The sequence below is a fragment of the Gossypium arboreum genome, chromosome 3 (assembly GCF_025698485.1).
Source record: "Gossypium arboreum isolate Shixiya-1 chromosome 3, ASM2569848v2, whole genome shotgun sequence".
Classification (NCBI taxonomy): Eukaryota; Viridiplantae; Streptophyta; class Magnoliopsida; order Malvales; family Malvaceae; genus Gossypium; species Gossypium arboreum.
The window spans coordinates 62,050,994-62,076,094 of record NC_069072.1 but is presented as its reverse complement, the minus strand read 5'-3'; the positions used below and the strand labels follow the sequence as shown (position 1 = coordinate 62,076,094).

The following is a 25,101-nucleotide window of genomic DNA, read 5'->3' as shown; positions in this document are numbered from 1 at the left end:
GCACAACAGTGTCGAGTGCTCCACCAATAGTAGGCGTAATCACGTAGCAAGGAGATAGCACACTTTAGGCATTCATCGGTGTACAAGATAGCTCATCGAAAATCGGATAGTGTTGTCCAACCAAAATTCAGCTTGCTCGGCATCGTCGCTATCCGTAGCTTTAAATTCAGAGCCCCATGTTTTCGGATTCTATCAACTGGGGCTTATTCGACCTTATTTGGTCGATTCCATGGAGGCATTGTAGGTATGGGAGCTGTGTTTGTTGGGAATGGAGGTTGTGGAACAGCCGTATTAGTTCGAATGTATTGGTTGAACCAATCATTCATCACGCTATAAAAGGCTTGCCTAGCCTCATCATTCGGATTGCTAGCAACAGGTTGAGAGTCCGCCGCCATGTCCCTTATGCGGGAGCAGGCGCCACACTCTCCACATCATCAGCTATCGCTCGGTTGGGATCGGGATCCATTACTATAATAAACACAAATTCAAACGTCAAAAATCACCACACTATCAAATAATCACAAAAAATGGCATGTATAGCTAGACCCAAACGCATTACGGTAGTCCTAGAATCGACTAAACCGTAGCTCGATACCAATAAAATTGTAACACCCGTGCACTGAGTCCGCTATCGGAATCGAACACAAGGTGCACACAGACTTAACTATTTTCACAGTCCATTTAGAAATTTCTAGACAAGCTGGTTACTGCATCACTGTCGCCTTAAAAATCATATCTTGAGTTTCAGAGCTCGAAAATTTGTTTTGTAATTTTCCCTGAAACTAGACTCATATGTCCATCTACAGATTTTTTTCTAAAATTTTTGGTCGAGCCAATGGGTACAGTTTATTAGTTAACGTCTCCCCTATCCCAGGGTTCGACTACACTGACCTTTGTGCATTACGAATTGAATATCTCCTTGTACAGAGCTTTAATACTGATGCCGTTTGTTTTTATAGAAACTAGACTCAGAGAGGAATCTATACATATATGGAATAACTCCTAATTATCTCTGTTTAATTTTCAATGAATTTCCAAAGACGGAATAGGGGATCCAGAAACCGTTCTGACCCTGTTTCGCGAGAACTTTAATATCTCTTAACATGTAACTCCTATGACCGTTTCGTTTCTTCCATATGAAAGTAGACTCATCAAGGTTCATTTAAATAATTTATTTACTATTTAATACCATTCCTACTATTTTTAGTGATTTTTCACATCCACATCACTGATGCAGTTAGCATCTGTCTTTAAGGTAGGCTTTACCTATTTCATGATTTCCATGATTCAATTGCCCCTTTTTGCATACATAGCACAAAGTGTGATCATTATTAACCATTCCAATGGCTAATCGTTTCAAAACAATTCCATACCTCATAATGATCGACATACAAACGATTATAGTACTATACTAAAAACGATATAAGCCATTTTCGCATGGCTATCCAAGTTTACACAAACCGAAAGGTACATGACCTTCAACAAAAGGGTAGTCCTATACATGCCATTTCAAAGTTCAACCAAAATTATACCAAAATGGAGGCTTTGATAGTGTGGATGACTTCGACTTCAATGATCCCGAATCCGATAGCTAACGAGCAAAATCTATAAAACAGAGAAACAGAGAAAACGGATTAAGCAATTTATGCTTAGTAAGTTTGAGCAAGAAATTCCAGCACAACAAAAGCATAGCATTCATAAAGCTAACGGATAATTTCATATGCACAAATACTCAATATCATACTCATTTCACATTCCAACCCCTATGTTCATACATAAGGGATCACCTTAGTCAAATACCGGAAACTCATTACTCGACTAAGCGAATATTATTCGAAGGGAATCAACTAATTCAAGCTCATATGAACATACCTCATTGCTGAAATTTTTTTCAAGCGCATTAACTGAAATTTTACAGCAAGATCGCTTATTCTAGAATCACGTACCTTCGGAATTTAACCGGATATAACGACTCGCTCAAATGCCTTCGGGACGAAGCCCGGTTATAGTGACTCGCACGAATGCCTTCGGGACTTAACCCGGTTTAGTAACTTGCACAATGCCTTCGGCTTAGCCCGATTTATTAACTCGCACGAATGCCTTGGATCCTAGTCCGGATATAGTCACTTAGCACAAAGCCTTCGGGACTTAGCCCGGACATCATTCGAATAACCGAGCACAATTATCAATAAATTATGACACATTCGTATTTCATTTTCAATAGCAAAACTCAAACACAAGGCACTTTTTACACTTGCAATTTCGGCTCAATAGCCACACACAAAGAGCATGATTTTAATTTGCTTTAAACATGATCTAATCAATTCAGAATTTAAGCTCTATTACTCACGAACTTACCTCGGACGTGGTCAAACGATTTCGACGGCTATTGGACGACTTTTTCCTTCCCCTTATCGGATTTAGCTCCCCTTTGCTCTTGAGCTTAATTTAACAAATAAATTGGTTTTATCATTTGAGCATCGAAAGAGGAATTCAAGATACTTAGCCAATATATATACTCATTAGGCATCAAAGTCGCATATGTACGAAATCATGAATCGAACTCAACACATTAGTTAATATTCCTCTCAGCCGAATTTTCTAAGCCAAGAATAGGCATCAATATGCTTGCCTCTAACCGAATGCATGCACACCAATTTCCCCTCATGTGGCCGAATATACATGTCCATGTTGAGGCCAATTATACACTTAATACCACACAAAAACAGCATACATTTTACTACTAACGCATTACATATAGTAGCTCAATACACATCTCTCATTTACTTCATAATCGAGACATCATCACAAGCAAATATACACCTTGAAATAGCATATATGTCATACCAATACATCGTGTGCAAACATATATACATATATATATGCTAGAGCCGAATCTCAAGTTGATTGTAACTAAACATGAACAAAATTTCAATACACAAATCTTACTTTCCATGCAATGAGCATAAATCACACTTATGGATGTACCATGGCGAATACATCACAACACCATAATTTTGGTCATGATTAAACAAAGAACTTAGTATCTCATTCAAAAATGCTAAAAGAAAATCTAAGAGTCCTCAATCCCCATCACATGTATCATTATCAAGCTTGATATTTAGCATGCAATGGCATTAACACCACATTTACTTTGGCCGAATTTCATTCCCATGACATAGCAAAGATTTGAACCATGGGCTACCAAGAACATCAAGCTAGCAACTAAAAACATGCATGAATCTCATGGCACAACCTCAAACATACCTTAATCTTGATGCAAGTATAGCCAACCTCTTCCTAATCCTCTTCCAAAACAAACATGAAGCAAAATTCCTTCCTTCCTCTAGTATTTTCGGTCAAGAGAGAATGAAAAGATGGATGAACAATTTTTTTTCTTTTCTCTTCCACAATGCACGGAAATGGGGGGGTTTCACTCACACACACACATTTTTTTTTCTTTCTTTATTACCCATACTTATTTGTTTATTGTTTCTTCCTAATGCACCAACAAAACATGTTTCATGACATGTTTAGCCCATGATTCCTTGTCATGGCCGGCCACTACAACTTGGGGGGGGAATTTGACATGCAAGTCCTCCCCTTTGACTACATGCACTATTAGGTCCTTATAGATTAGGCTTTCACTTTTCAAAAGTGTCACACAAGTCCTACTAACTGAATTCACATGCAATCAGCTAAATCGGAACTTGAAATTTTCACACATTCATAATTACATATTCTAGACAATAAATATTACATTCAAACATTTTGGTGACTCGGTTTAGCGGTCCCGAAACCACTTCCCAACTAGGGTCAATTTTGGGCTGTCACATCTTCATCCTGCAAGCCATCAAACTGAACAAACTGCTGTATCATCTGAATAGTGTTAGGTTTTAATTCAAAATTATTCCCAGCAATAGCAGGTCTAACTATACTTGATTCAGTTCCTGCTAAAGAAGGTTTAACATAGTCATACATAGTACGTACAGTAGGATTTTGATTAGCTACAATTGCAGGAGGCAGCTGATTGTCTTGGTTTTCAGCCATCTCGTCGGTTGGAGGTTGAGTATTGTCTTCTTGTTCATTCTCCGTGTATTTTAAGCTGCGCCTTATCTCTCCTTGATTTCTACGAATTGTATGATCAATTTCTTCGTCAAAAAGTAAGGGTCCTAACGGGTTTCTTCTAGTCATAAACTATAAAAAACTTGCCAAGAGAAAGAAAAAGTAAATTAATAAATAGTAAAATTTAGTTAAATTAAATTGCAAGAAAAATAAATGGCTAAAGTAAAAAAAATTTAGTGTTCCTAATATTTCAGTTCCCCGGCAACGGCGCCAAAAACTTGATTGCAGTGATTCGTAACAAGTAATAAATTTTTATAATGAAGATCAAACCTAGACTAACTATTATCACAACAAAAAGGCAAGCGCACCTATCGAACAATAGTATAGTAATGGCAAGACCGAGATGTCGTACCCAAGGGAACCAAATGTACTAGTAATAACTATCTTTTTATTATCTAGCCTAAGAATAAAAGGGGTTTGTTTTAATTAACTAATTATTTAAACTAAGAACGTACAGAGAAAAGAATTGGGGAATTGCTTTTGGGAAAATCGATTGACTTAAGACAATACCTAAGGAAAATTCCACCTAGACTTTACTTATTATTCTGGCTCCGAATCGGATGATTTATTCATTCAACTTGTTCCGTAGAGATCCCTAAGTTATGTTATTATCCTTATTCAAGACTAATAACGTCTAATCCCTAGATTGAATAACCGAGACTTTTCTCTAATTAACACTCTAGGGTTGCATTAACTCGATCTATGGATCCCCTTATTAGGTTTCACCCTAATCTGGCAAAATCTTGTCATCCTATTTCTAGGCGCGCAATCAACTCCGCTTAATTATGGAAAATGTACTCTTAGACAGGGTCTATTCCTCCTCTAAATAAGAGCGTGTCTTGAATTAGTATCCTGGGATATCAAAACAAGAATTAAGAACACATAATTAAGAACAAGTTAAATATTTATCATACGATTCAAAAAATAATAACAAGATTCGTCTTAGGTTTCATTTCCCTTAGGTATTTAGGGGATTTAGTTCATAACTAAATAAGAAAACATCTCAGAAGAATAAAGAATACAAAACATAAAGAAAACCCAAAACTCCTGAAGGGAAATTGAGGAGAGATCTTCAGTCTTGATGATGAATCCGGCTTCTGAGATGGATCAATCGGCTTCCTTAAGGTAATTCCTTACCTCTCTTCTCTGTCTCCCTTTTTCTACTCCTCTAGTGTGAATTTATAGGCTTTGGAATGCCTAGAAACCCTCCAAAGTGGCCTTTTCCCAATTGGACTTAACTTGGGCTCATCAAGGACACGCCCGTGTGACACAGCAGTGTGTCGTGATTGCCAGGCCGTGTTTGATCCATTAAATTGCACACGGCCGTGTGTGTCAATGACCAGGCTTTGTGAATCTTGAAAGCATTGGTCGACACCCTCGAAAGATTCGGGCGTGTGAGCTGCCCGTGTGGCAAGGCTTAAGCCATGTCATCTTCTTGATTTGGTCCGTTTTGTCCCTTTTTGTCTCATTTTTGGTTCCTTTTGACTCTTGGTGCTCTCCTGAGTACAAAACATGAAATTAAAACATTAGGAGCATCGAATTCACCAATTCTAATGAGAAATCATCTATAAAATGCATTAAACATGGGGTAAAAATATGTATAATTTACGGTTTATCAGTTAGTTTTACATCTTAATAACTTAATTAATTTTTCTGTGATTATTTCAGGTGTTTATGAGTATTGACTGGATTATTGACTTACTCCCTGTAGACCTTAAGATAGAATGAACCTTTCGATAGCAAAGAAGACAAGCGAACTAGAGAAGGACTAAAGGAATGAATTTCGAGCATATGAATCAAGGAAATGGAGCAAACCTTGCTCAAAATCCTATCCTTATTGCTGATGATAGGGATAGAGCCTTGAGACAGCATGCAGTTCCTATTTTTAATGATCTTAATCTGGGTATTAGGAGACCCAAAATCGAGGCACAACAATTTGAGCTAAAGCCAGTCATGTTCCAGATGCTTCAGACAGTGGGCCAATTTAGTGGAATGCCTACAGAAGATCCTCATCTTCATTTAAGACTATTTGTGGAGGTGAGCGACTCTTTCAAATTAGCTGGAGTTTCCAAAGATGCATTACGATTGAAGCCACCAGTACTCACTAAGGGATAGAGCTCGAACCTGGTTGAATTCATTGCCAGCAAACTCAATTTCTACATGGCAAGAGTTAGCCGAAAGATTCTTCATGAAGTATTTCTCGCCTAGTAAGAAAGCTAAGTTGAGGAACGAGATCACTGCTTTCCAACAAATAGATGATGAGTCCTTGTATGAGGCATGGGAACGATACAAAGAGCTATTACGGAAATGCCCTCATCATCGAATCCCATATTGCATCCAACTTGAGACATTTTATAATGGTCTTAATGCTCACACGAGGATGGTAGTGGATGCTTCTGCTAATGGTGCTCTCCTTTCTAAGTCCTATAATGAGGCTTACGAAATCATCGAGAGGATCGCCAGTAACAATTATCAATGGCCAACCAATCAAGCCGCGTCAGGAAGACGAGCTGCTAGAATACATGAAGTAGACGCTCTCACTTCACTCGCATCTCAAGTATCTTCAATATCGTCAATGCTTAAGAATCTTACCACTAATGGGTTTAATAGTTTTGCAGCCCAACCACCTCACCAATTTGAGAGTATAACCTGTATTTATTGTTGGGAAGGACATTTGTTCGAAGAATGTCCATCAAACCCTGAATCTATATATTACATGGGTAACTAGAACCAAAACCGAGGAAGGCAAGGACTGCAATCCAACTTTTATAACCCATCATGGCGAAACCACCCGAATTTTTCCTGGAGCGACCAAGGGGCTGGAACCAGTAACAACTACGCTTAACCTAGATTGACTCAGCCACCTAGTTTTTCCCAACAAGCTCAGAAATCAGCTCAGCCCGAATTATCCAATAGCTTAGAGAATTTATTGAAGGCATACATGGCAAAAAACGATGCCACTCTAAGGAATTTAGAGAATCAAGTGGGCCAGCTGGCTACTAAACTCAGGAACTGACCACAAGGTGCTTTACCTAGTGATATGGAGAATCTAAGGAATTCGGGGAAGGAGCATTACAACACGTTAACATAGATGAGCGGAAAGACAGTAGAGCCCAACACTATTGAAGCTAAAAAGGAGCCAGCTGATGCTCAAGACTCAGAGGAAGTTCAACCGAGTGTTGAAATTCCCGTTACACAAGAACTAGAATCTGAAAAACCTGACAAGGTAATTCCAGAACCAGTTAATTCCGATCAACTAACAACTCTGTTAGCTGTAGAATTACCGCAGAAAATGAATCAACCAATTCCAGTAAAGAAACCACCACCATCCTACCCTCAAAGACTTCAGAAGCAAAAACAGGAAATTCAATTCAAGAAATTTCTAGACGTACTCAAGCAACTTCACATCAACATCCCGTTGGTTGAAGCACTTGAATAAATGCCGAACTACGTCAAGTTAATGAAGGATATCCTGTCCAAAAAATGAAGACTTGGAGAATTTTAGACGGTAGCTCTGACAAAGGAATGCAGCACATATCTTCAAGACAAACTACCCCCAAAGCTTAAGGATCCTGGATGTTTTACTGTACCTTGCAACATTGGAGGAACATATTGTGGTAAGGCTTTATGTGACTTAGGTGCGAGTATTAACTTGATGCCTATGTCAATATTTAGAAAGTTAGGGATAGGTAAAGTTAGACATACTACGGTTACAGTTCAGCTAGCAGATCGATCCTTAGCACATCCAAAAGGAAAAATTGAGGATGTATTGGTACGTGTAGATAAATTTATCTTCCCTGCTAATTTTGTTATCCTAGACTTTGAAGCAGACAAAGAAGTGTCGATTATCCTAGGAAGACCGTTCTTAGCAACCGAAAGGACACTTATTAATGTGAAGAAGGGCGAGCTTACGATGCATGTTCAGGATGATCAGGTAACATTTAATGTTTTTAAGTCAATGTGATTTCCTGACACAATTGATGATTGTTCTGTAGGATCCGACTTAGAGGATTCATTAGTGGAAAAGGAGCTCAACTATGTTGAGGATCCGTTGGAACAAATTTTGACATCAGATCCTCTAAATGAGAGGAGGATAAATATTTAGCTTTGTTAGAAGATAATCAAAGGGGATTTAATCCGCAATCCCGCTTTGAATCTTTGGAGTTAGAGAAGAGGGAGTATGTCCAACCAAAAGCGTCAATTAAGGAACCACCTAAATTAGAACTCAAGGTATTACCTTCACATTTAAAATACGTTTATTTAGGTAACGCTTCTACTTTGCCTATGATTGTTCCAGTAGAATTAACTACTGAGCAATAAGAGAAACTCATCTTGGTGTTGAAACAATTTAATAAGGCTATCGGATGGACCATAGCTGATATCCGTGGTATTAGTCCATCTGTATGCATGCACAAGATTATCCTGGAAGATGGCGAAAAAAGGACAATTGATGGACAATGAAGACTGAACCCCATTATGAAGGACGTGGTGAAAAAGGAGATTATCAAGTGGTTAGATGCGGGTATCATTTATCCCATCTTAGACAGTTTGTAGGTAAGTTCGGTCCAGTGCATGCCAAAGAAGGGAGGTATCACAGTCGTAGAGAACAAGAATAACGAGTTGATACCAACTAGAACAGTTAGGGATGGAAGATTAGCATTGATTACCAGAAACTGAATAAGGCGACTAGGAAAGATCACTTTCCTTTTCCCTTCTTGGATCAAATGTTGGATAGACTCGCGGGGCGAGACTATTACTGTTTTCTCAATGGATACTCTGGGTATAATCAGATTACAGTAGCACCAGAAGATCAGCATAAGACAACGTTCACCTGCCCGTACTGTACATTTGCATTTAGACGCATGCCATTTGGTTTATGTAATGCACCTGCTACATTTCAAAGATGTATGATGTCTATTTTTACTGACATGGTTAAGAAGTACTTGGATGTTTTTATGGATGACTTTTCAGTATTCGGTGATACTTATGATGATTGCTTAACCAATCTAGCTAAGGTACTAAGACGATGCGAAGAAACGAACCTAATATTTAACTAGGAAAAGTACTATTTCATGGTACGAGAAGGAATTGTTCTAGGGCGTCGGATAACGAAACATGGAATCAAGGTAGATAAAGCAAAGGTAGATGTTATTGAGAAACTCCCACCTCTAACATCTGTAAAGGGTGTTAGGAGCTTTTTGGACCACGTCAGGTTCTATCAAAGATTTATCAAGGACTTCTCCAAAATTGCTAAACCCTTATGCAAATTATTGGAGAAGGACACGACGTTCAAGTTTGATGATGAATGCTTAAAGGCTTTTAAAGATTTGAAGAGTCGATTAGTTATGACACCCATAATCGTCACACCAGACTGGGATTTGTCATTTGAATTAATGTGTGATGCAAGCAACTTCGCAATAGGGGTTGTCATGGGCCAGCAAAGGAACAAAGTTTTTCATCCCATCTACTATGCAAGCCAGACTCTTACAAGAGCTCAATTGAACTATATGGTAACAGAAAAAGAGCTACTTGTGATTGTATTTTCTTTTGACAAGTTTTGATCTTATCTTGTAGGTACGAAAGTAACTATATATACGGACCACTCGGCAATTAAGTACTTACTTGCCAAGAAAGATGCTAAGCTGAGGCTGATCCGGTGGGTGCTTCTAGATGCTAAGCTGAGGCTGATCTGGTGGGTGCTTCTACTTCAAGAGTTCAATTTAGAAATTCAAGATCGGAAGGGAGTAGAAAACCAAGTAGCAGATCACTTGTCTAGTTTAGAGCTGCAAGAAGGGAATTCACCTAGTATACCAATTCAGGAAACATTTCCAGATGAACACATACTGAAAGTAAGTCATGTCCATAGTACCCCTTGGTTTGCTGATATTGCTAACTACTTAGCTTGTGGTTTGATGCCAATCAATAAGACGTATCAAGAAAGGAGAAATTTCTTTCACGATGTGAAGTACTATTTCTAGGAAGAGCCATATTTGTTTAAGAAGTGTGCAGATCAGATGATCAAGAGATGCGTGGCAGAAGATGAAGTACAAAAGATTTTATACTATTGTCACTCAGCTCCGAGTGGGGGACACTTCGGAGGAACTCGTACGGCGGCCAAAGGATTGCAAGCTAGGTTCTTTTGGCCAACACTATTCAAGGATGCATATGCGTACGTAAAGAGCTGTGACCAATGTCAAAGGGTCAAAAATGTCACCAACAGAAATGAGATGCCTCGAACAAACATCATTGAGGTAGAATTGTTCAATGTATGGGGTATTGATATTCTTGGTCCTTTTTCCTCCGTCTTTTGGTCACAAGTATATATTGGTAGTAGTAGATTATGTGTCCAAGTGGGTCAAGGCTGAAGCCTATCTGACAAACGATGCTAGGGTTGTAATTAAGTTCTTGCAGAAACACATGTTCACAAGGTTTGGAACCCCAAGAGCTATCATTAGTCATGAAGGGTCCCACTTTGTGAACAAGTGATTAAAATGGTTATTAAACAAGCATGGAGTGAAACACAAGGTTGCAGTAGCTTACCATCCGCAGATGAATGGGCAAGTTGAACTGACAAATCAGGAAATCAAAGGAATACTTGAGAAAGTAGTTTGCCCAAACCGACTTGATTGGTCCAAAAGGTTGGATGATGCTTTATGGGCTTACAGAACAACATAAAAGACACCTTTAGGGATGTCACCTTACAGGATGGTCTTTAGGAAAGCATGTCATCTACCCTTAGAGTTAGAGTACAAGGCTTACTGGGCTCTTTGACAACTCAACATGGATCCTTAGCTTGCTAAAGAGAAACGGATGCTCCAACTCAATGAGCTAGAGGAACTCCGGCTATTCTCCTACGAAAATGCCAAATTACTCAAGGAGAGATTTAAGAAATGGCATGACAAGCACATTCGAGTTCGAGAATTTGAAGTAGGTCAGCAAGTTCTGTTATTTAATTCTAGACTAAAGTTCTTCCCAGGTAAGCTAAAATCACGTTGGTCTGGTCCATTTACGATTCATCATGTCCATCCATACGGAGTTGTCAAGCTCCAAGGTAAGGGAGGTATTTTTCGAGTTAACGCTCAGCGCCTGAAATACTATTAGGGAGATAAGATTGAACAGAATGAAATTGCGTTTTAAAATTTTCCTATGTTCCTTTTTAATAAATGATTTAAGGTATATTTTGGGGATTAGTATGTTTAAATAAATTCTGTTTAGGAGATTGGAACTTAAGCGAGACCGCTTGTGACCCCTCCAATCTTTCCTGGGAATTGATTTTAACATAATTTTCCTAAAAATTATTCTCTAAATAGAGATTTTAATCTTTGATTTTTCAAATAAAAAGGTCAATTTTGACCCGAGTTTTAAATTGCGACTCAATTTCAAATTTTCATTAAGTCTAGGGACTTAATTGAAGTATTTTTAAAATTTGGTTGCTCTTTTCGTGAATAATAAAAACTAGATGTCTCTTTTTGTAAATATTTTCAAAAGGCTTCTAGAATAAATGTTTTGAGTTAAAAAAAAAAAAATTGATAATTATTAATATATAATTATACCCGTTATAATATATATTAATTATTATCAATTTTAGGATTTTATTTGATGAGTTTTAATAAAGATAATAAGATGATAATCTTTAATATATAATTATATCTATTAAAATTTATATATTAATCTTTATCAACCTAGCATAAAATTAGGATTTATTTTATTTTATCTTTGTTTAAAATAATTAAATAGCAATTAATAATTTAATATGCATATATCTAATTATTAATTGTTGTTATCTTTATATAGGATTAGAACTTAGAATTTTTATTACTTAAATTGTTTTAAGAATTCTACTTTAATTCATATTTCTCCCTCTATAAATACCACCCATCTTCCCATTCATCTAACACTTAAAATCCAAAGCATCAAAACACCAAAGTGCCGAAGCCCCTAGCAACAGCAGCACCAAGCAATTGGCCAGCACACGCCCAGCTCCATCGCACGCACATCCCGCGCACACAACGCGCATTTTGCCTCAAGCTGCCCCAGCCTCAGCTCGCCCCAAACCTTTACCCCACGCACGATACCTGCCTCCGCACCATCCTGCGCTCGCCCAAGTCCTACCTACTGCTGAACGCCCGTGTTGCTGATTGCTTCCAGCCCTACTACGCATCACTGCCCCCACACGCACCACGCCCGCACGCCCTAGCTGCTTGTGCGGCATTCTCCTTTCATCCACCCTAAGCCGCAAACCCTCCAACCCTCCTTTTAAATTGCTATCTTTTCCTTCATTATTATTATTATTTTACTAGAGTTCTTATATTTTTACAAAAAAGGTGGTAAGACCTAGTTTTCTCTTAATTTTTAATTTTATTCAATTAATTAATTTTTTTAATTCATTGAATTATTAATAATTTTTTTTAAATCTTATTGAGAAAATAATTTTTCCCATCATATGATCAGGTTAAACATGCCTCGCAAGAGAACTCGTGCTTCTGCTCAAATTGATGAAACACAAAACAAGTTCCACTGTGAAGAAGCCAAAGTGAGATACGAAAGTATCTTCAAAAATCAACAGATGCATCCAAAAAAGGCTTTACATTAAAGGAGAGCAACTATCGAGACTTTATGTCACGTATTCATCAAGTTGCTGAAAACCTCAATTGGGAGCTATTTTGTGAAAAGAGACCTAGTGTGGACGAAGAGCTAGTTCGTGAGTTCTATGCGAATTTAACTTCAAGTGAGATGACAGAAGCTCCAGTTCACGGAATCAAGGTACCAATAAATTCAAATGCTATTAATGAGTTCTTTGAATTACCAGATTTTAAAAACGACGAATATTCCACATTGATGAGCAATATCAAGCCTGAAAATTTGCAAGAAATTCTCGAGGAACTGACAGTTCAGGGTACTACATGGACTGTGTCAAAATAAGGAATCCAAACTCGTCCAAGAGAATATTTGATGCCACTCACAAAGGTATGGTTTTACTTCATCCGATTCAGCCTTATGCCTAGCTCACATGGGACTACAATCTCATTAGAGTGAATGGTCTTATTATACTCGACCCTAACTGGTAAGACCATTGATGTGGGGAAGATCATCTTGAGGGAGATACAGAATTGTACCGTTAAACGCTCTGGCCCTGCTCATTTCCCGTTTACAATAACAATTCTGTGATTGAAAGATGAAATTCTCGTAAATGTAAGGAAGACAGGGTATAGCCAAGGCACAATCATAGATTGGGACATCTACTGAGTAGCTGGAGAATCAGTTCTACAGTAACGAGTTGAAATAAGTGAGGAACCGGAGGACCCTGATGAAGAAGAAGATCCCACGATGCAATCATTTGAAGTCCCTGATAAGGTAGAATCAGTGGAGCTAGAAGCTGAACCTGATGCTGAAACTTCAATGTTTAGAGCTCAACCGCCTAGCCCAGACCTTCAAGATGAGCTATCAAAATTGATGGACTTAATGCAACATATGCAATGGCAGCAACAAGCCTATTGGAGATACTCAAAAATAAGGGATGACTCGATGAGAAGTGCTTTTAAGAAAATATACAATGACCCATTTATTTTTGTGCCTGAGTTTCCAGATTTCATATTTGAACCATGAAGTCCATTATCAAAGAAGGAGCGAAGCGATTCATGCAAATACGATAGTGATTGAGCAAAAGATGAGTCAAATTCGGAAGGGTCTGCAAATAAATAAATGGGGGATCTTGACTTTATTTTATTTCTGTTCTTAGGTCATTTTAGGATTAAGTTTAATCAGGAATCTTTTATTTTTTGCATAATAAAAAAAAAGAGAGGAAAATCACTAATAAAATGTGAACAAGTCACAAAGTATAAAGTGTGGCAATGGATATATACATGTCTAGGATTGGATTTAGAAAGAGCTTGGTACTTAAGCAGTCAAATTGACTCACCTCTTCTTTTCTAAAATCCTACCTGGTGTATAGTATCTGTTCACTTTAAATAATGAGAACATTGTTCATTTGAAGTTGGGGGGACCGAAAATTTGAATTATTTCTACTCAGAATAAAATTTTTCTTTTAATTATGGTTAGGATATATTTTTTCAAAACTTTGAATTTTGTTAAGTATGCTCAATTTGAGTATGAATAAAGTTCTATTATTTTAATAAATTATCATGTTATTTTAATAATGACATGAATGTATTTCTAATAAAGCATGTAAATTCATACTATAAAATTTTTAGTTCTTTAGGTAAGTTAGGTATGCATGAAAGTTTAAGTCTTTAGAATTGACTTAGTAGTTTCTTGAGGCGAAATACTAGGGAGTATGGAATGTTGGAAATGATTTAGGCAACTACTGTTTGGACCGTTTGAGCCTTTCAAGCCCACCATGTTAAAATTTTATCCTTTGAGACTATATGGCCTAATTTTATTTCGACCCTTACAATAATTAGCCATTACTTTTTGCTTAATGATCTTAAAATTGTCCCAAACACTAGACTCAGTGATATTCAAGATGTACTTCGAAAATAAGTTTAGGGGAGTTGAAAAGAAGTATCAATTGCTCGAGAATTGCAGTATACAAAGTAAGTGCTTGTATTAATTAAAAAAAAAAGGAAGAGAGAGCACATGTATTTGGAAAAGATGTAAAAAAGAGCATATGAAAGTCAAGTTGGTGTATCGAAGGTAAAAATTCCAAAGGTTCGATTAACACTGAGTCTAGGGTTTCTTAAACCAAAATTTATCCATCTTTCACCTACCCCTAGCCTAGCCAAGTTACAACCTTGATGAAGACCTATTGATTTAAAGTCATCATGCTACCTACATTAGTGGAGAGAAATTGCTACTATCAACATATGAAGACATAAGTTAAGCTTAATGATTGCAGCTTAGTCTTAAATAAAGGAATAAAAATCAAATTGGTAACGGTTAACATGTCTTTGTTACAAAAGCATTTATTCTAAATTTTTTATTATAATAAGTTGTTGAATTTAATTAGAACAATATGTATTTTTAAGTAGCATAACTATCAGATTTCTTGTCCTTGAGCATAAGTATTTTAAACTCATAATTTTGGGGAAAATGTTGTTCAGAAGGAATTTTTCAAAGGAGTTTCCAAGAGATTCTTTTCACAATTTGTGCATTACTTAGGACGAGCAATGAATTAAGTTTGGGGGTGTGGAAACACAAAAAATTTATATACTTTTTCATACCCAATTTTACTTAAATTCATGCAAATCCGGTTAAATTCTTGTCAAAAATAATTAAATATTATAAAATAATTAAATCATGTTAAAAATATGAACATGGTGAATTTATTTAATTTTATACTTAATTTTGATTAATTTTGACTATTTTCTACAGATTCGCCCAAAAGTCAAAAATTGGCTCGGCTGACACTGCTGAAAGCACAAAATCGAGAAGCGCCTTGAAGTATCGAGGCACTTTAATTTTCATCATAAGACGGTCCAGAAATGTGTATTAATTCATAATTTAATTAATTTTAATTTATTCCCCATTTAATGTGGGTTAAATAAATTATTTTTAATTAATTATGGAGAGAGGGTCCAGTTGAACCGCACTGGTCGAGCCAAATTGAGTGAACCGAACCAGCCACTAAATGGGCAACCTAGAACCGTACATATGCTGACCCAAATCAAAATTTTATCTGATTAAATATGCTTACAAAAAGGCCCTCAAAAGACTTCTAAATTGCATTCAAACCCCTCCTTAAATTATGGCTTTGTAGATTTGCCCCAAGCTTAAAATAGCAAAGTTGAAACTCTCAACTTTGCCATGTGTGTGGCCGGCCAAGGGAGGTCTCTTTGGCTGCTAGAATTTTCTATTTTTAGCAGCCACAATCAGCTATAAAAGTGACCCCTTGCCGATCATTCAAAGCATCACTCACTTCACATCATTCTCTCATTCCCTCTCTCACTTTTCTATCATTTTTTCTATTCCATTCCCTCTTGTTCAAGTGCCGATTTCTTCTCTTGGAAAAGAGGCTTCTATCAGAGATTTTGGAGCAGCAATTAGGTGTTCATAAGCCACCTTGATAGCCAAGGCCAACGAAAAACGAAGAACGGAGCAACTAGTCAAGCCATGGAGAAACACTGGATTTGCCTCTTGTTCCCTAACTCTTTAATTTTTGTTGTTGTTTTGACGAACATGTTTATGAATATTTATGCTATTGGAATGTTTATTTTAATCAATTCATCTTAAATTATGTTTGTGTTGGGTTGATTATATTCTGTCTGCTTAAATTGTTAAAATGATGTTTATGCTGTTATAAACCTCGGTAAGATGCTTGATTAAGTAAAACCATGCCTAAATTATTCTCGCTTTACGGCTGTGAGGTAACTAATGAATTAATTATTTAAACGGATTGAAATTGTAATTAATTGACACCGTACTTAATCAGTGCATGTTTATTCTTCTAAGGTAGCTGAAGGGTAAATTAGCAATGTATCTAGCGATATTATTGCCTTGCATAACTTGCAAGATTATTGTGATTAAATTGTTTCAAGGTAGGGATGCCTTGTTACTTCACAAAGTCTTTTATACGCTTATTAGATTTAATTAATCGTTTGAATTGACATAGGGATATGCAAGAGATTGGTTCAATTTAATGAGTATGTATGTGCAATAGCATGTTTGCTTGCTAGAATATGTTTAGTCGGTTGAATTGACATAGGGATATGTCAAGACATGAATGGATTTTTGTATGTAAGTTTGTTCATAAGTTAGCAAATTACCGGGTTGCTGTGAATTTATTCGTAACAGTATAAACATGAGTTTAATAATTTTGAGTTCAAGAAATATAATTAATCCAACACAAGTATGTTACATTGATTAAATGTTATTTGAAATCGTGCATTGGAACTCTTTTGTTTTTTTTAATTATTTACTTATTTTTTTAAATAGTTTTTGACCACCTTTTAAAACCAAATTATTTTTACCTCACCAAAGTGTTTTACAATTAATTTCATAAATAATTCTTTTACAGTCCCTGTGGGTACGATAACTCGACATTTACTTGTCACTTTATTACTTGTTGTAATGTACACTTGCACATTTTCCGTCGTTCTAATAATCCAACAAAGCCCTTAGAGTACATGCCACAGCTAGAATTTAGCCTGGACTGGTAATTTTGCTGTAAAACATGTGGCTCAAGAGAGTGTACCGAAAGGGGTGCTACTGAATATGAATTGACGGTCAGTAAATTGTACATCTAGAGTGTACTAAATGATGAAATATCCATCAGGAACTCAATGATTCAATGGATAAAGTACATGTAAATGACTTGAGAAATTTGAATTTGAATGTGTACATGATATAATGAGCTCATCTATGTATATTGATATTCAAGTGACTAACTTGTTGATTAAGTGTAGGTATTTAGTAAAAATTACCTTGATCGATGGAATGCATGGTTAAGTATGCCCATGAGAAATAATGACTTTTATATTAAGCTCTATTGTGTAAATGAGTATGGGATCCATGAAATGGTGAGTTCATGATTAGTTGGAAACTATTTTATGATAGTTATCATTGTATTGCACTAAAACAGTTTTGGATAGCAGCAGTAGTCTGATTTTGAAAATCCATCAAAAATTGTGGAAGTCGAATTAGAGGCTGAATAAATATGAAATTAAAGCTTATTAAGTCTAGTCTTAAATAAAAGAAACTATATAAGCAAAAGAATTTCATATTATGAGATATTTGAACTTTTGTGAGACAGGGTTAGAATGATTTTGGATTCCCCTGTTCTGACTTTGGAAAATTATAAAAAATTATATGAAAATAATTATGGATTAGAATTCATATGAATAAATCCTTAATTAGTCTAATTTCAAAAGGAATAGACAGAACATTATCGTTATCCCGTACTATGAGATAATTAAATTTTAGTGAAGAGGGGTCGGAACTGTCAGACAGCGAAACAGGGGAGAATTTAAAGAATAAACTGTACTTATTGGATAAACCAAAAATTCTAAAACTTTTATGGTAAGAATATATGTAAGTCCAGTTTCAGGGAAAATTAGTGGATCTTAATTTGGAGTTTCGTAGCTCAAGATATAAATAATTTAGTAACTATAACCTGATAAAACAGCTTGAACAAAACATAAGTAAAAGTCTAATTATGATTGTATTACCTAGAGAAACATGTTGACATATTGCTTATTATTTTCATATGGACTTACTAAGCTATAAAACTTACTCCCTCCTTTTCATTTCTTCAGTGTTGTCAAGTTAGATTGGGGTTGGAGATCGTCGAAGGTAGCATCACACTATCAAATTATCAATTTGGGGTATTAATAAACTTTAAGTGTTTTCAAGTGAGTGGCATGTATAGAGACTTAGTCTTTCGATATATGTTTTCATGATTTGGCCAAATGTATTGGCTTCTAATGATTCAATTGTATATAGCCATGAGATGTGGCCTATATTGATTATTGGGTTGTAGCCCTATTATATATGCATACACAAGCTTAAAAGTTTCATGTGATGTGAGTATGTGACTTGATGTGGTGTGCAATGTCTTAGACAAGCATGTTATTCTACGCTTGTGAAATATGTTGGTATGTTATAAAGTTATGAGTTAGCCTTGAATATGAATGTTTGATGATTAAGTTGAAATCTTTTGGTATGATGGTAACCATGGTATAAAAGTACAAGTGATATCATAATAGACAAGGCCAAATGAGTGCGAATTGGTGTGTTTAACTTAGTATAAAATGAGTATGTAAAAGATATGTATCATGACATGCAAATGTTATGTTTGTGGCCTAATTGAAGATGTTTAATCATTAAATGGATGTCATCTTATATGTCCTTGATGTTGTGTAAATGTGTGAGGGTTTATAGTTGACCAAGGCTTGGAAAATAGCCTAAGTGTTGGCCACACGGGCAGAGACACGACCATGTGTTTCAGCCGTGTGAGGGACACAGCCTTAGTATATGGGCGTGTGACTTGGCCATGCGACCCTATTTTGTTGCTGACATCATAAACAGAGAGTTACACGGACTTAGGACACGAGCATGTCCCAAGCCATACGGGCGTGTGTGATCACACAGCCTAACCCACACGGGCGTGTGACTCTCTATATATGGAAAATTCCGTAAGTTTCATAAAATTTTTAAAAGTTCTCGGTTTAGTCCCGAACCACCCCCAATGTATGTTTTGGGCTTCGTAGGCCCGTATAAGGGACGACATGCATGTGTTTGAATGTTTTTTAATTGGTTGAAATTTTATGGTCGGATTTTACATGTATGTGCATGTTTAAGTCAGGTAATGCATCATATCCTGTCCTGGCGTCGGACACGGGTAGAGGGTGTTACAGTTCGAATGGTCAGACAAGTGTCAAAAAAGTTTTGATCTGCTGAAAGCTTTATTGACAAAAGCTCCAGTGTTAGTTCAACCAGAATCGGGTAAAGAATTCATAATCTATAGTAATGCATCGTTGAATGGTCTGGGTTGTGCTTTGATGTAGGAAGGCAAAGTTATAACTTATGCCTTGAGACAATTAAAGTCGCATGAAAAGAATTACCCGACGCATGATTTGGAATTAGCAACTATCGTGTTCGCATTGAAGATTTGGCTTCACTATCTATTCGATGAGAAATGTCATGTGTTTTCTGATCACAAAAGCTTAAAATATTTGATGACTCTGAAAGATTTGAATTGCCGATAGCGAAGATTGTTGGAATTGTTGAAAGATTAATAGCTAGTGGTTGACTACCATCCGGGAAAGGCTAATGTTGTGGCTGATGCTTTAAGTCAGAAATCTTTGTTCGTACTACGTGCGATGAATACTCAGATGGTTCTATCTGATGACGGCTCGATTATAGCTGAGTTGAAAGCGAGATCATTATTTATACAGCAGCGTTGTGAAGCTCAGAAAGTTGATAATGAAATGTTAGCAAAACGGGCTCAATGTGATTCGAACCTTGATTCAAAATTTTGGATTGATGCTGATGATTGTTTAAGATTTAGAGGCCTAAACTGTGCTAAACTGTGTTTTATTCAGTAATACCTCGTAACCCTAATTCGGCGACAGATACGGGTTAGCGGTGTTACACTTTTCTTTTTCTTTCTTTTCTAATTTGCATGCATTTCATCTCTTTCTTTCCACTTTCTTTTTATTTCATTTAATTTATTATTATCATTATTAACTTTATGATATAGCATATATAAAATACACATGCATGCATTTACACTTAAACATATCCAACCACCTACATATAACCATTTATTAAATGGTTTAATTGCTACTTTATCCCCTTTAGTTTATTTCAATCTATAATTCAACTTTTAACCCTTACGTGATTTAATCTTTGTACCTTAATAACTCCTAATTTCAAAAAATTCACTATTCCAAAAATTAATTAGATACTAAGCTAGCCTTGTAAATATTTTTATCTGATTTATGAAAATAGAGTCCCGAAAATACGTTTTCCAACACCCCTAACTATCAGGTCGTTACAAACCTTGTCACGACACACCCCTAAAGTTGAGCCTAAGTCAAGCAAACTGCCTTCAATGTTGTGACATCAGTAGTGGATGTCACGACACTGGCCCTATAGGTGAAACATTAACAAGCTGAGGGCGTTTTGGTCCGTAGAATGTATTTTAATGTAAAAATGTTAGTCGAACTAGGGTTAAGACCGACAACCAACCCTAATATTATAAATAGGCTCATTAAACACTTGAGAGATCATATCTTCGATAACATAGAATTTTCCTTTCAGTTTAGTTTTTAATTTTTAGTTTCTTTTGTACTTAATACTTCTTTTGAGTTTATTTTTATTATTGTTCTACTGAGAATCTAACTTGTATATTCAACAAACTATTTGAGGATTTTTACATTTCAATCGTTCAAATACAAATCAGGATTTCTCTTTAATTTTACTATTGATCTATTTCTCATGTTTATTTTATTCATCAAGTTTTATTGTTTATGGGATCCATAAGGAACTAATCCACTTATGGGGAATTAGCAAGTGGACGTGGGGAATTATTAATTTCGATGTAGGGTTTCTTAGTAGATTAGCTATTTGGGATAGGAAGAACATAAACCCTAAGCCTAACAACCCTAAAAAGTCATTTAGGTGAGAATTAACCCAAAATTGGTATTGTCTATTTGTGAACCCCTTACCCTAATCCAATTTGGACTATAAGGTTAAGAGATAAGTAGTTCTTACCAACTCGTTAGTTCAACGGAAGATCTAAAGATCTTACAAGGTTAGCGACTCTTTGATTGAGTAGAACCCAAAATAGGAATTAGTAATGACCACCGAAGTGAGTTAGTCTCCCATGCATAGATTTGATTGAGTCAGCATATCAGTTCTTCAACTTTATTATTTTATGTAATTTTATTTCTTTTCTTCTAGAAACAAATACTTTTTACTTTATGTTCATCGTACTATAATTTAATTTAATTACTAATTAGATCTATTTACATTTAGGTTAATATTAATTTAGTACTCGACTCCCTTGGGTACGATCCTCGTAGTACTCACCTACTTCATTGTAAAACTATATTACAACCTGACCTATATACTTGCGGATGCCGCCTCAATTCCATATTTTTAGTAGCAATATTCATACTCTCGATGTTAGTATGCCGAGAGGTGGTCACCTTTCTTACTGCAGAAGAAGCATTTAGACTTAGATAAGTCTTTAAGCTTAGATAAGTCTTTAAGCTTTTTGGTTTTCTTTCTTTCCACTTATGGTGGCCTAGAGACCTTAGCCTTGCCTTTCTTAGCTCACTTTCCCTTCCCTGTTGGGGAAAAAGAGGCAACTATATTTGGTTTTGCTCTTCAGACCGGCTGACCATCATTTAACATCAACTTATAGGGTTGTAACTCCTTCATGAGTTGTGTAAGTGTCATTTTTTGTTGCCAAGGTTATATGCGGCCCGAAATCCTGCGAAGTCCTTGGACAAAATCTTGAAGACTATTTCAATTTGACTGTTCTGGTCCAAATTGGCCTTATTATACATGAACTAGGAAAAATATCCCATAAGAGTTATCATGTGGTCTTTGACTAGAGTACCAGGCTTTTGATGGGCATTCATCAAGCTAGTTATAGCAGACTGTCGAGCCAAGGTAACTTGGCCTCCAAACATGTCTTTTAGCTTATCCAGAATCACTTTGGCAGTCTTACAACCCTCTAGTTGCTTATATAGTGCTGGTTACGCTTGCCAGCATATAGCAACAAGCTATCTCATGAGACTTTGACTTGCTATCAAATTTAAAAGTTAATATGGATCAATTCCACACTTGAGGAGCTTGTTTTCTATGCAATTTAGGATTTTTTATTTCATTTCCAGTATTTAGAACTTAGAATTAAATATTAGTAAATTAGTACTTTTAACACATTTTATAAGTGCTGTGACCCAATAAGCCAACACGGGTCTTAGGTTATGCCTATTGGCATAAATTGAGTGTGTAGGACCTAAGGCCTTAATTGAGTGCATAGGATGAAGACTTATAGGCCCAATTGATGTGGGAGCAAGGTGCTCGTGATGCACAAGATTCTCGAGATGCTAAAAAACAAAATGAACGACACAAGGCATAAATTGTTTGTGGTGTCACACCATAGACATGGTGTGGTGCGACATAGGTCGACTTCCTGCCCAAGTATGTTGGGGTTTTTTCTCCGTGCAACCAGCCTTATATAAGGACCTAGGATGTGTCGAAAACCTAATTCAGGCTGCCAACACTTCTACAAATAATATATTAGGGGTTTGATATAACTAAGTTGTCACACCTGGATTCCACAAATTTTGGAAATTAAGAGACAATTAACAGATGCAACTGGAAGAAGCCAAGAGTTGGTGGTCTTTATCGAAAAACCAAGAAAAGATAGAGACAAAATTGGATATTCTTGGAATTTAATTTTGGTTCAGTTATGTAACACCCCTAACTCATATCCGTTGCCGGAATAGGGTTACAGAGCATTACTAAAATTTACAAAACAAATACAGTTAATATAAGTCATTTACTATTCATATCAGAAACCAATCATATTCAATCATATTGTCTTTTAATTAAACCCTTGTGGCCCAATTTATACATTAGAAACAAGTAGGATTAATTCGGGATCTCAAAGAATTTTTCACAAAATTTTTAAAATTTATTTATATGCAGGGGACACACGCCAGTGTAATCAAGTCGTATGGCTCACACGGCCAAGTGATACACCCATGTCTTAGGCCGTATAGGTATTCGATGGAAGGCACATGGTCGTGTCCCAGCCTGTGCTTAAAATTATGGTAGCCACTGACTTGGGTCACACGGCCAGCCACACGCTCGTGTTCTAGGCTGTATGGACAATTTAGTTTTCAAAAATAGGTGCAGGATTCACACGGCCAAGACACACGCCCGTGTGTTGGGCCTTGTATTTCACACGGCTGAGACACATGCCCATTTCTTTGCCCGTGTGACCAATTCTGAGCATTCTGTTTCTCAATTTTTAAGTTTCAGGGGACACGCGGCCAAACCACAAGCCTGTATGCATGGTCGTGTATCACACACGGTTGAGACACATGCCCGCGTGTCTACCCGTGTAGACAAAAAAGGCCATTTCCAAGCCTTATTTCTCACCCAAATTTTTCCTTGTACCTACAATAATACTTGCATACATATACCATGTAACATCCTAATCTAGGGTCTGGTCGGAACAGTGGTTTAGAGACCACAAATCCTACGTAAGAAAATTTATTTTTATTATATTTTTATTGTAACACCCCTAACTCGTATCCATTGCCGGACTAGGGTTAAGAGGCATTACCGGACATACCGAAACATTTCGCAATCATTTCACAATAAAAATCATGTATTGTCATATCATAGTCAAGCATCAACATTAATTCCCTTTCTTAGGTCAATGAGACCATAAACATGCATTATGAATAGGTCAGGACTAAATCAAACACATACAGAATTTTTCTAAAACTTAACAATTTTCTAAGTTAAAACGATCACACACCCGTGTGAACAGGCCATGTACCTCATATGACATTAGATACGCCCGTGTGTCTAGACTATGGCAAAACAAGGCATAAATGCTGACTTATCCACACGGCCACAAGACACGCCCGTGTGTCTAGCTCGTGGACAAAAGTGACTTGGCAACACAGCCTGGCACATGTCCATGTGTGTGTGACTGTGTGGTCTGCCCAGGCTGATTTCGAAATGGCCCTCGAGCAACATAGCAGAGCAACACAGCAGAGACACACACTCGTGTCCCTACCCGTGTGGGCAAAAATAGGCCATTTACAAGGCGAATATGCCACCCATTTGGGTCTTCCCTACAAGTCCAAAGTCAAGCATCATAAATGCAACATTTTCAGCCAAATCCAACTCCAAATATATATCTATTAATCTAAAATATCATCAACTAATTTCATGTTCATTCTCTATACCAAAACATACCAAAATCATAAGCCAAATTCATTCAATCATACATTACCAATATCTCCATTTATTATCCATCTTCATGCCAAACTTCTACCAAATTTAACAATTAAGCACATACCAAATTGACCATTTCATTTAGTCATTCATATGCATCAAATCATACCATTTTCTCATCACTTAACCATAACAAAACCAAACCATATTCACATCCATTATCAAGCCATATCACTTGGCAAAACATATATTTACATCTCCAGACTTATTCACATACTTCTAGCCTATACATGCCACAAAACCAAATCTCAAAATATTATTTACCAAAATGATAACCGGATAGTGTGATGACGTCTCCATTGACTTCCAACTCGAGTAGATCTCTAAAAATCTATAAACATAGGAAAAACACACACAGAATAAGCTTCGAGAGCTTAGTAAGCCATAAGCAAATAAATCTTCACAAGATCATGGATATAATTCAACTTGAATGAGCCAAAATCCAACATCACCATATTAAGTAAATTCATTAGGCTTATTTATCGGTGAACATATAAACCATGCTTTCAATTTCGAATAACGACCATT

The 25,101-nt window shown here is 36.5% G+C and overlaps 1 non-coding gene across 1 annotated transcript; it reads right to left on the bottom strand.

Annotated features, from left to right (window-relative positions):
• Positions 1 to 6,343: 6,343 nt before the first annotated feature.
• Positions 6,344 to 6,450, bottom strand: LOC128291345 (small nucleolar RNA R71). Its single transcript, XR_008281121.1, has one exon. It is a non-coding gene; the product is annotated as a small nucleolar RNA R71 (small nucleolar RNA).
• Between the last annotated feature and the right edge of the window lie 18,651 nt (positions 6,451 to 25,101).